Source organism: Wasmannia auropunctata, unplaced genomic scaffold (genome assembly GCF_000956235.1).
Source record: "Wasmannia auropunctata unplaced genomic scaffold, wasmannia.A_1.0 LD293579.1, whole genome shotgun sequence".
NCBI lineage: Eukaryota > Metazoa > Arthropoda > Insecta > Hymenoptera > Formicidae > Wasmannia > Wasmannia auropunctata.
The window spans coordinates 1798-11396 of record NW_012069311.1 but is presented as its reverse complement, the minus strand read 5'-3'; the positions used below and the strand labels follow the sequence as shown (position 1 = coordinate 11396).

The 9599-nt window shown below is 26.6% G+C and overlaps 1 long non-coding RNA gene across 1 annotated transcript; it reads left to right on the top strand.

The window, feature by feature from the left end:
• The first annotated feature begins 5413 nt into the window (after nt 1-5413).
• LOC105461323 lies at nt 5414-8287 on the top strand. The gene is made up of 3 exons (XR_975921.1): nt 5414-5614; nt 6493-6588; nt 8037-8287. It is a non-coding gene; the product is annotated as an uncharacterized LOC105461323 (long non-coding RNA).
• Nucleotides 8288-9599: the final 1312 nt, after the last annotated feature.

The window sequence follows — 9599 nt, the reverse complement described above, 5'->3', positions numbered from 1 at the left end:
TTCGACATATCTATTGATTACAAAAGATATTGTTAGCAGTATTATAATATTTTGTTAAACAAAAACTGATACCTGAAAGAAAAAAGTAAGACGAGAAATGGAAGTTATCGACTTAACATGTCTTTTTTTAGATTGGACATGAGATATATGTAAGAGATATATAAAAGTAGTGAGATATTTAATATGATATTTGTGTTTGTGCGTGCGTGCGTGTGTATGTGTGTGTGTTATATTTCAAGGATAATGAATAAATGGCGCGCGCAAAACGTGCGCTTTATTTTGTTCTAGTATATAAAAATTTATTAAAAATATTTGTAAATTTTTTGAATAAATTTATTATTTGCACGAATGTATTTTTCAAAACTTCAAAGCTTCGAAGTTTCGAAGGTACCTTAAATTTCAAAAGATCGAAATTAATTTCGAAGCTTCGAATATTCAAAGTAGATAAAAAGTAACAGTCCTAGTTATAACCACTTTTATATTTAAAAAATTGTAATTTATTTTTCATAATCATAATTAAAATAACATTCATAATTTATAATAATGATCATAATTAGTCATAATTCATTTTTTTCTCGGATTTACCATGTGGAGGCATAGTTCGCTTAACATCTCTCTTTTTTAATTTTTTAATTTTTAATTTTTTCTTCTCAATTTTTCGATATTTGTAAATACGATTACATTATTTTTACAATGAAGGATAAACATAAACAGGTATTTAAATCAAATTAAATAAGATGTTCAAAATGACCACCTTCAGCACGAATGCAAGCCCTTATTCTTTTATCAAAGGAATTCGGAACTATTTGAAAAACATTTGGATCCTTCCGAAACTATTACTATTAATATTTGATTAATTAAACTTGATTCAAATACCTATTTCTGTTTATCTTTCATTCTAAAAATAATGTAATCATATTTATAAATATTGAAAAATTGAAAAAAAAATTTAAAAAAAATTAAAAAATTAAAAAAAAATAAAAAACAGAGATGCCAAGACTATACCTTCATGTGGTGAATCCTGGGTACAAAAATTATTATGATTAATTATTATGATTAATTATGATTATTATTATAAATTGTAATTGTTATTACGATTGTAATTATGAAAAATAAATTACATTTTTTTAACATAAAAGTGGTTGTAACTAAAAAACAATTTAGTTCGGGACTTATGTTAATATAACCTTTTTTCCTTCTTTTTGGGTCACCTCCCGAAGTATTGCAGGCAATTTACTGGACACTCTGTATATTCAGCTTCAGAAGGAAAGTCTTAATTTGCAATCTGACACAGAAGTCCTGCACTATGCATATTCTTCGATTTTAACGAATTTTAAATGGCAACGTTAGTGATTTATTACGCTTAATTCGTCATAATATGATTTTATTTTTATATTTATATCTTTGGATTTTATCATAACGGACATACACATTTAACGATATTAACATTCCATACATGACAATAGAGAGATCAAGATCGTTTAATACAGTTTCAAGATCTTTTAACGCATTTTAGAATTATCACTACTATTTTTTGTGCTCATTATTATTATTTGCAAATTGACTTGGTCTGGTTAGTGGTGAGTATGTGTGTTTCGTAAGTTTTTATTGATTAGAATTTTAAAAATTTGAACATCATCTTTGATATAGATGATGTCTGCTTTTAATTTTGAAATTAAAGGCTTATCTTACACACTGCAGAACATATTTACATCGACTAACGGAATAATTTGACATGGCGTACTGTAACATTTTTCAAATTGCAGACTATATTGAAGTCGATTAGCGGAATAAATTATCGAAACTAATTGATATTGTATCGTTTAATGCTGAAGAAAGCCTGAAGGAGGCCGAAATGTACATACAAAGAGAAACATTGTATGAAGATGTAACTATACAAGGAGATAAAATTATTTTACGCACTAAGTACCGTGTTTTTGCTGACTCTTAATGCCCAATTATTATATTATACTTAAAAGTTGTTTTTAATTGAAAAGTCTTACATATTATACATTAATTTTGAAATTATATATAACGTTTATATAACGTATATAAATGTGGTATTTAATATAGCTAGTTTATTAATAATAAATTATTATAAATCGGTAACAATAAATAACGGCCAGGACTTTACGGAGCGCGTAACGGAGCTTTGTATTTCTCTCAACATTCAAAAGCGACACTGACTCTCGTGTCGAGATTGTTGCAAACTATCGAACTATGCAAACATAACACAGGAAATAAGATCGCTATACCTAAAGATCGCTTTAACCGTTAAATCAAAATATTCAACCTTGCCGATTTCTGGAAATAATATATCTAATTATAAGGTTGAATATCCTACATGAAACCACTGTGTGTTACTTGCAATAAGGCTAATAATATCTAAGATATAACAATATGAGTATATGAAAAAGTATCTATTTCAATATAGTGCTCGTAAATTATCTTATACATTCATTTAAAATAAAAAAATATCAAAATATTTTTTATTCTTTATAAATTTGGTTATTATCTATATTAAAATTGTCTTATAAAAATATAAAGAACAATAGTATTTAAACAAAGTTTGCATTTACATTATTTCTGAATATAAACAACAATAAAAAAATCAAATTTAAAAAAAATTAAATTTATCATGGTAAAAACTAAATATATTAAATAAATATGTTTAATTTAAGTAGAATTTGAAAGGACCGAACATTCATTCGCATTGTAAGCATTATTGTAAGCATTTAAAGTATATAGTTTCGACAATAATGTGTTTTGCGTACGTTTCATCACTTTAATTTTTTATTTTTACTTACACTCGTATAAATAACCCTAGAAAAATTTTTTTTTCTAATTTCTTGTTCCTTTATTTAATACTGGCTTTTAGCATAGAATCTTTATTCTAATTACTTGATTATTGAGATAAAAAATGATTTTTAATTTTATAATTTTATTTATGAATTTTGCACATATTAAAAAAGTATTAAAAAAAAAAACAATTATTTCATTGTTATTTTTGTAACATTTCTTAAAGTAATGAATTTTAAAACTCATTTTCTGTTTTTACAAAAATAACAAAATAATAAAATGTAAATTACCTGCTGTAGCAAGTCTTTTAGATTTTACTTATTTTTAATATTTAAAACTATATTAAAAATATTTAAGAAAATACAAAATGGTTTTAAAAAATTTTAATTTTTGTATAAGTACTTTAAATAAAATTGATATATTTATGTATTATCTCCATTAAAAAAGTAAGTAATTCTTTCTAACTTTTAAATTTACATAAAATCGAATTTTCAAGGAAAGACCGTATTAAAAGTTCACTGATTATCTCATTATTATGATTTTAGACACAATGTTAATATATACATATATTCCTCACATCAATCCTCGCATTTTTAGATGCCAGTACACGATGCCTTTATGAGCCATAGTGTTTGAATGGTTAATAAGTATGTGAGAAAAATTAGTTATTGCGTATTAGACGAAGGGTCTCACTCTTCTTTTACATCTTCTATGTACATTGGGTATGCTGTTAGAGGATGTCGCGTAAAACTTTTTCATGCCATTATAATATCGTTCTTATATTTCTCTCTTCTCTTGGTACATCAAGTCAATTGTTAGTGACCCAGTTTAGCAGCGTCATCCTTTCACCAGTTTCAGGTGGGGAAGTGTTTCCACTTCAATTTACCTACATTTCTCCCAATGAGAAGAGATCGCAAAACTTTTCGCGTATCCTAAGCAGAACAGGTCATAATAATATCAAAATGAATCGTGACTGATTAAAAAGTGACTTTTAATAATCATTTTAAAGTCATTTTGATATAATTTTGTCATGATGATTTTTTATTCTGCTTAAGATATGTTTTATTGATATTCATACTTTAATAATTATTTATATATCCATTTTTTTATTAAAAAGATCTAAATAAATATTTCTTTTAACAAGTATGTACACACGGTTAAAGATCAATATTGTGTTGGAGTATAATCTAATAAGGCAAAGAGAGCTGTCTATCATTATTTGGCAATGAAAAGCAACAATATTTGTCAATATGTATTTTCTGTGCAGTTCAAGGATTTAGCCAATCAAATGGCTTTCTATGAAAGAGGTTAGTAATCATGCAACATTTGCCGGATATTCACATTGCAGCATCTGATTTTACGCAATGTCATTTAATAATAAAATTGTTTAGTCAACGAAAACTTCACGCAATACCCTTTAAAAAATAATATAATACATCAATGTATTATAATATAAAAATTTTAGTTAAAATAATAAAAATTAATGTATATGATTATATACAAATCGAATTATATAAAAATATAATTTAATTTAATTTATAATTACATAGTTTTATTTTAAAAATTATTGATTACGTTAATTTTTCATAAAAAATTCATGGTAAAATGTGTTTCTATAATGTTAGACTATAATATTTTTTTAAATAATGCAACTGTTTTCATATTTATTTTTTTAAATAATGTAATTATTCTCTTATTATTAGATATTTTCTTGTAAATTTAATAAATAAAAAGTTATTTAGACAGCAATTTCTGGTAGTTCATTATGTGAATAAACATATAATGTGTTTGGTTCAAGTATTATGTACACTCAGTTAGTTTTTAAATTAAAAAAAGCAATGTAGTCACCGATCACTAATTTTTTTGCATTTAATTCTAGAAACAAATTTGCAAAGTACATTTTGCAATCTATACATGCATTTACCGTTATTGTGTACAATGTAATCACAGGTTACGTACTGGAACGAAGTTTCACCGCATTCGTTTTAGCTACTTTCTTGCACTATCTGTACTTAAAATAAAGCTAGTATACATCTTGCTTTAGATAGAGAAAGATGAAAGTACAGAGAGTGTAACTGTAAAGAATCCTTTTCTCTTTCTTTCTTTCTCCCTCTTTTTCTCTCTTTCTTTATTCTTTTTTCTCTTTAAAAAGAAACAGATCTTTCGTTAATGATCTTCATTCTGATCATTAAAAATAAAGAGACTGAATATAATTTATATAATTTATATAAGATATTCTAGAAAATAGGAAATGATAAATACGTCATGTATACGATTATTAACATACGAAAATTTTTTTTTAACATCATTGATATTTTTACATAGGCATTTTCAAAAAATATGTATGACATTTCATTCAAAAAGGTAACTGCTACGTCAAGCTATTATTTTTACTCGCGAACTCTTTTTATTGAAAATCTTATATGTCTCCTCAATCTTGTACTCTCTCCAGTTATTTTCCTTGTCTCCATAGTCCTGACGGATGACTTGTACTATAGTCAAGACCTCACGATCTGACGTTTCCACAGTGCGCTTGATAATTCGGGCGTACTAGAAGCCGCAGTCAACATTTGCCGGTCACTTAGTGCACATTGCGAAGCATAGATATATACACACGTATATATATATATATATATTTATTCATTTTATTTTAAAGATAGTAGCTAAAGTAAATTCAGTAGAACTTTGATCTAGAACGTTTATTTTCTGCCTCATCGATACTTTTTGTGTACAATTGTTAAGTGTGACTTTTGTAAAGCTGCATCATTGAAGGATCGAATGTTCAGATGTTTCATTAAACAAAAGATAATCATTGGTAAGAACTGTAAGATTATACACATTATACATATAAAAGATTATATTCTATCTGATATTGAATTTTAAATACACATTCTTCAATTATATTTAAAAATTTTTTTAAAACTTATACATACGTATATATAAATAAAATGAGAAAATAAAATAGTAAAAACTGAAAATATTTTTAAGATATATTGATAAAGAATCATATTTCGATAATTGCTATTTAATTGCTATTTCTTACTATAATTACTGTTTAAGCATATTTTTTATTCGTTTATTACAGAATTTTTACTGCAAAAACTTTTTAAATATGCATTAAATATATTAGTAACATTCTGTACGTTATAAAAAAGGAAAGCATTTATAGCAGTATAAAATAAAAACTAGATCAAGAAATATATTATAGTAATATACACACACACACACACACACACACACACACACACACACTCTCACATATGTGTATACACATATATATATGAAATACAGTGTATTTTATAATAATTTTTTAATTAATGCATAAATGTACAAGAATTTAGTGTTTTATGCTTTCATAGATTACTAGAAGATTTAAATAAAAGGTACAACTTTCCATCGTGTTAGCTAGCTTTCACCAGTCAGCAGCTATGAATTTATCTAAGACGCTATGACTTGATGATCCTTCAATGCATTTCCATAACTACAAAAACAAATTAGCATAACAAAATAATGATACGCAAAAATTTAAACAAAATTTTCATTTTTAAAGTAATTAGATATAAATATATAAATTGTATCTATTAATCATGCATGCTTTAAATTTTTAATCAAATTCAAATATTAAGATTTTTTTACACGAGATACACTGTTAATAATAATAAACAAGTATTAATGACATAACATTTATTTTAGACAGAATAATTCACATTTCGGAATGAAATTCTAAGACTACGTTCGGGAAGCGAAATTATCAGTGCTATTATCATTTGTTTTCTAGAGCGACAGAATGTAAGTATCTAATTCTGTATATCATGTTTTTTTATACATGCATGTTTCAATATTGTATATATATATTTCTATTATTATAGGCTCTAATATTTCAAATATTTTTTATCTTACATGGTACATAAAATTGTATAAATCGGATTCTATTATAAATTTTTACTTAATTATCTGAAGTAGACTTAGATCGATATTACTATACAAGTTCTCGATTAATAATATACTTAGCATAATACTAAGTTGCAATATGTAGCGGAATTAGAGCAGAAAACGGATTCAAATATTTTTATCCATTAACATAGAAAACCATTATATATTTTATTTATTTTAATGTTGTTTGTTATATTTATTAACAATCATAATAAATTAATTTTTTATATTGTTCAACAAAAAAACGTGCAACACTGAAAATTGTAACAAATGGAACGAAGATACAATTATTTAATTATTATTGTTTTTTTGGGCACGATTTAACTCTTCGTGGTCATGCAGGTTTCATTGGACCCCATAAAAAGTTTGAGGCTTTATATCTTTAAGTTCTAAATGGGACCTGTCAGTCCTGAAGTTCAAGGTACCTTCTTACGTTTAAACACTTTAGACGCCAAGTATTGCTCCCTGCGCGTTAGTGTGCGTGTAGCAACCGTTTGCATAACATCGTGTTTGTGTTGAAGTCATTCTGGCACCAGTATAATCAAGACGTGACATTTTTTCTGAAAATGTCATATTTGTAAAATCTAGCCATACATTTTTATAAAAAGAATTTAAAGAGTTATGATTTTTTAAATAAAACTCATTTTTTAAAGATTTTTGCGCGATTTTTTAACATGTTAAAGTTAAAATTTTGATAAAGCCGCTGTATTTCTATGTTCTACCTTATTTAAAGTATGTTTGGTAATTTTTTTTTACTTCAAGGAACCAAAATTGTGATTATGGTAACCGATTAAATGTGTTGAGATCATTTTAATGTGACTATTACGGAACTTTCAAGAGGTGTGACCACGAAGTGTTAAATTCCTTTTTAAGAATTGAAAGGACTAACAACATACTTAATTCTGATTGCAATAAAACTTTCCAAAACTTTACATATTATAATTATATTATAATTATATTATATTAAAATATATAAAATACATATTTTACATATTATAATTATATTATAATTATATTATATTAAAATATATAAAAATAGCGTCTTTCTGCGATTTTAATAAAATTTTTCAAAATTGCGACATGATAGAATAATTTGGTAAACGAAATCGGCGCTTAAGAAACTATTAAGGAAACGAGTACTCTCGGAATTGTGCTCGAAAAAAGTCATTTTTTGTTATATAACGTTATTAATTAATCATATAATCATGTAATCATATATGTATTATTTTGATAAAATATTATTACGGAATAAATAGTAATGATAATAAATATAATAGATATAATTTTACAATATTTTTCAACAGTAGTAAATCATAAAATGATGACTGTGAAGGAAAGCATACATGTGATCTACGATTTTTTGCTGTTTATCGGCATGGCAATAGTTTATTTCACCGAAACTGTAGTATTAACGCTAGTTCCTCGTCGATATCGAGCAAAATCGATTAAAGGTGAAATTGCTCTTGTTACGGGTGGTGCTAGCGGAATCGGCAGACTAATCGCAATCAAATTCGCCCAACTTGGTGCACACGTAGTTGTTTGGGACATCAATAAAAATGGTGAGAGATTACGCAATTCCAAATAAATAATAATTAAATATATCAGGAAAGACTACTTACGAACTTAACAAACAATTAAGATCGTATGACACCTACACGGTACAAAGCGGATTTTAGTGCTTTGTCTATATAAATTAGTGTAAATTCTTACAATTTTCAGTTCATATAACACTACGTGGCCGCCCATCGTGTGCTTCTCCGCAGCTCGAACCGAGTAGTATGTAATATCACATTTAAATTGTCGAAGGCAATCTAATAAATTGATTTATTTTACTCGGAGAAGCACGCGATGAGCGGCCACGTAGTGTTATATGAACCGAAAATTGTAAGATTCACACTAATATTATATAGAAGCACCAAGATCCGCTTTGTACCGTGTAGGTGTCATACGATCTAAATAATAATTCTTTTCTTTAATTAAAATGTCACACACACACACACACACACACACACGCGCGCGCGCACGCGCGCGCGCGCGTAGGCGCGCGTATAACTCTGTGAAAAAAATCGTAGAGACCTCAAAAATTTTGCGTTCCTTTTGTCTCGAAAATCTCTTTAAAATGAGTCTTCTCTCGATCCCACATGCCACTTAAGATTTTCAACTCTCCTCTCCTCGTCCCCCTGGAGGGTTGAATTAGTGGATGTTTTCAAGATTAAATAATAGATTTCATGATGCCATTGTAACCTTACAAATTTCAATTCAATATCTCAAACCATTTAGAAATTATTCAGGTCACCTGTTTTTAATGCCTCACCCTGTATATGCACTTTACCATTTAAGATATTTGCATTTCATTTTCATACTTACAATCAAATTAGATCAGTATTACAAATATCTACTTAATAAAAGTATTCAAGTTGCTTGTTCAAGTTACTATAAAGAGAAGGTAACCTTATTAACGCTTAGAATGTATATATACGATAGCTATTACGTTGAATCTGAAACCAAATACAAATATTTATGTATAATTGGAATTTTGGATAAGTTAATATTTTACTTTAATTTAATTAAGTTAAAGTTAATGGCTTAGGAAATTAATTTAGTTATGTTAAAAGTTGTATGAACAAAAAAGTAATTTAATTATTTATTGATGCAATTCCGTCTAATGTTTTATTGAGAACGATATATTGTATACTGATTACAGAATGCGCAATTTTTACCGATTAGAAGATAACGATTGCAAAAGTCCTAGTAAGGATGAAACTAATTTCGTTTACGATTTTATGTTTGAGAAATAATTAATAAAATAATTTTTACATATTATTTAATTTCTCGTTTTGGCCGTTAGTCTTATTAATTATTGTATT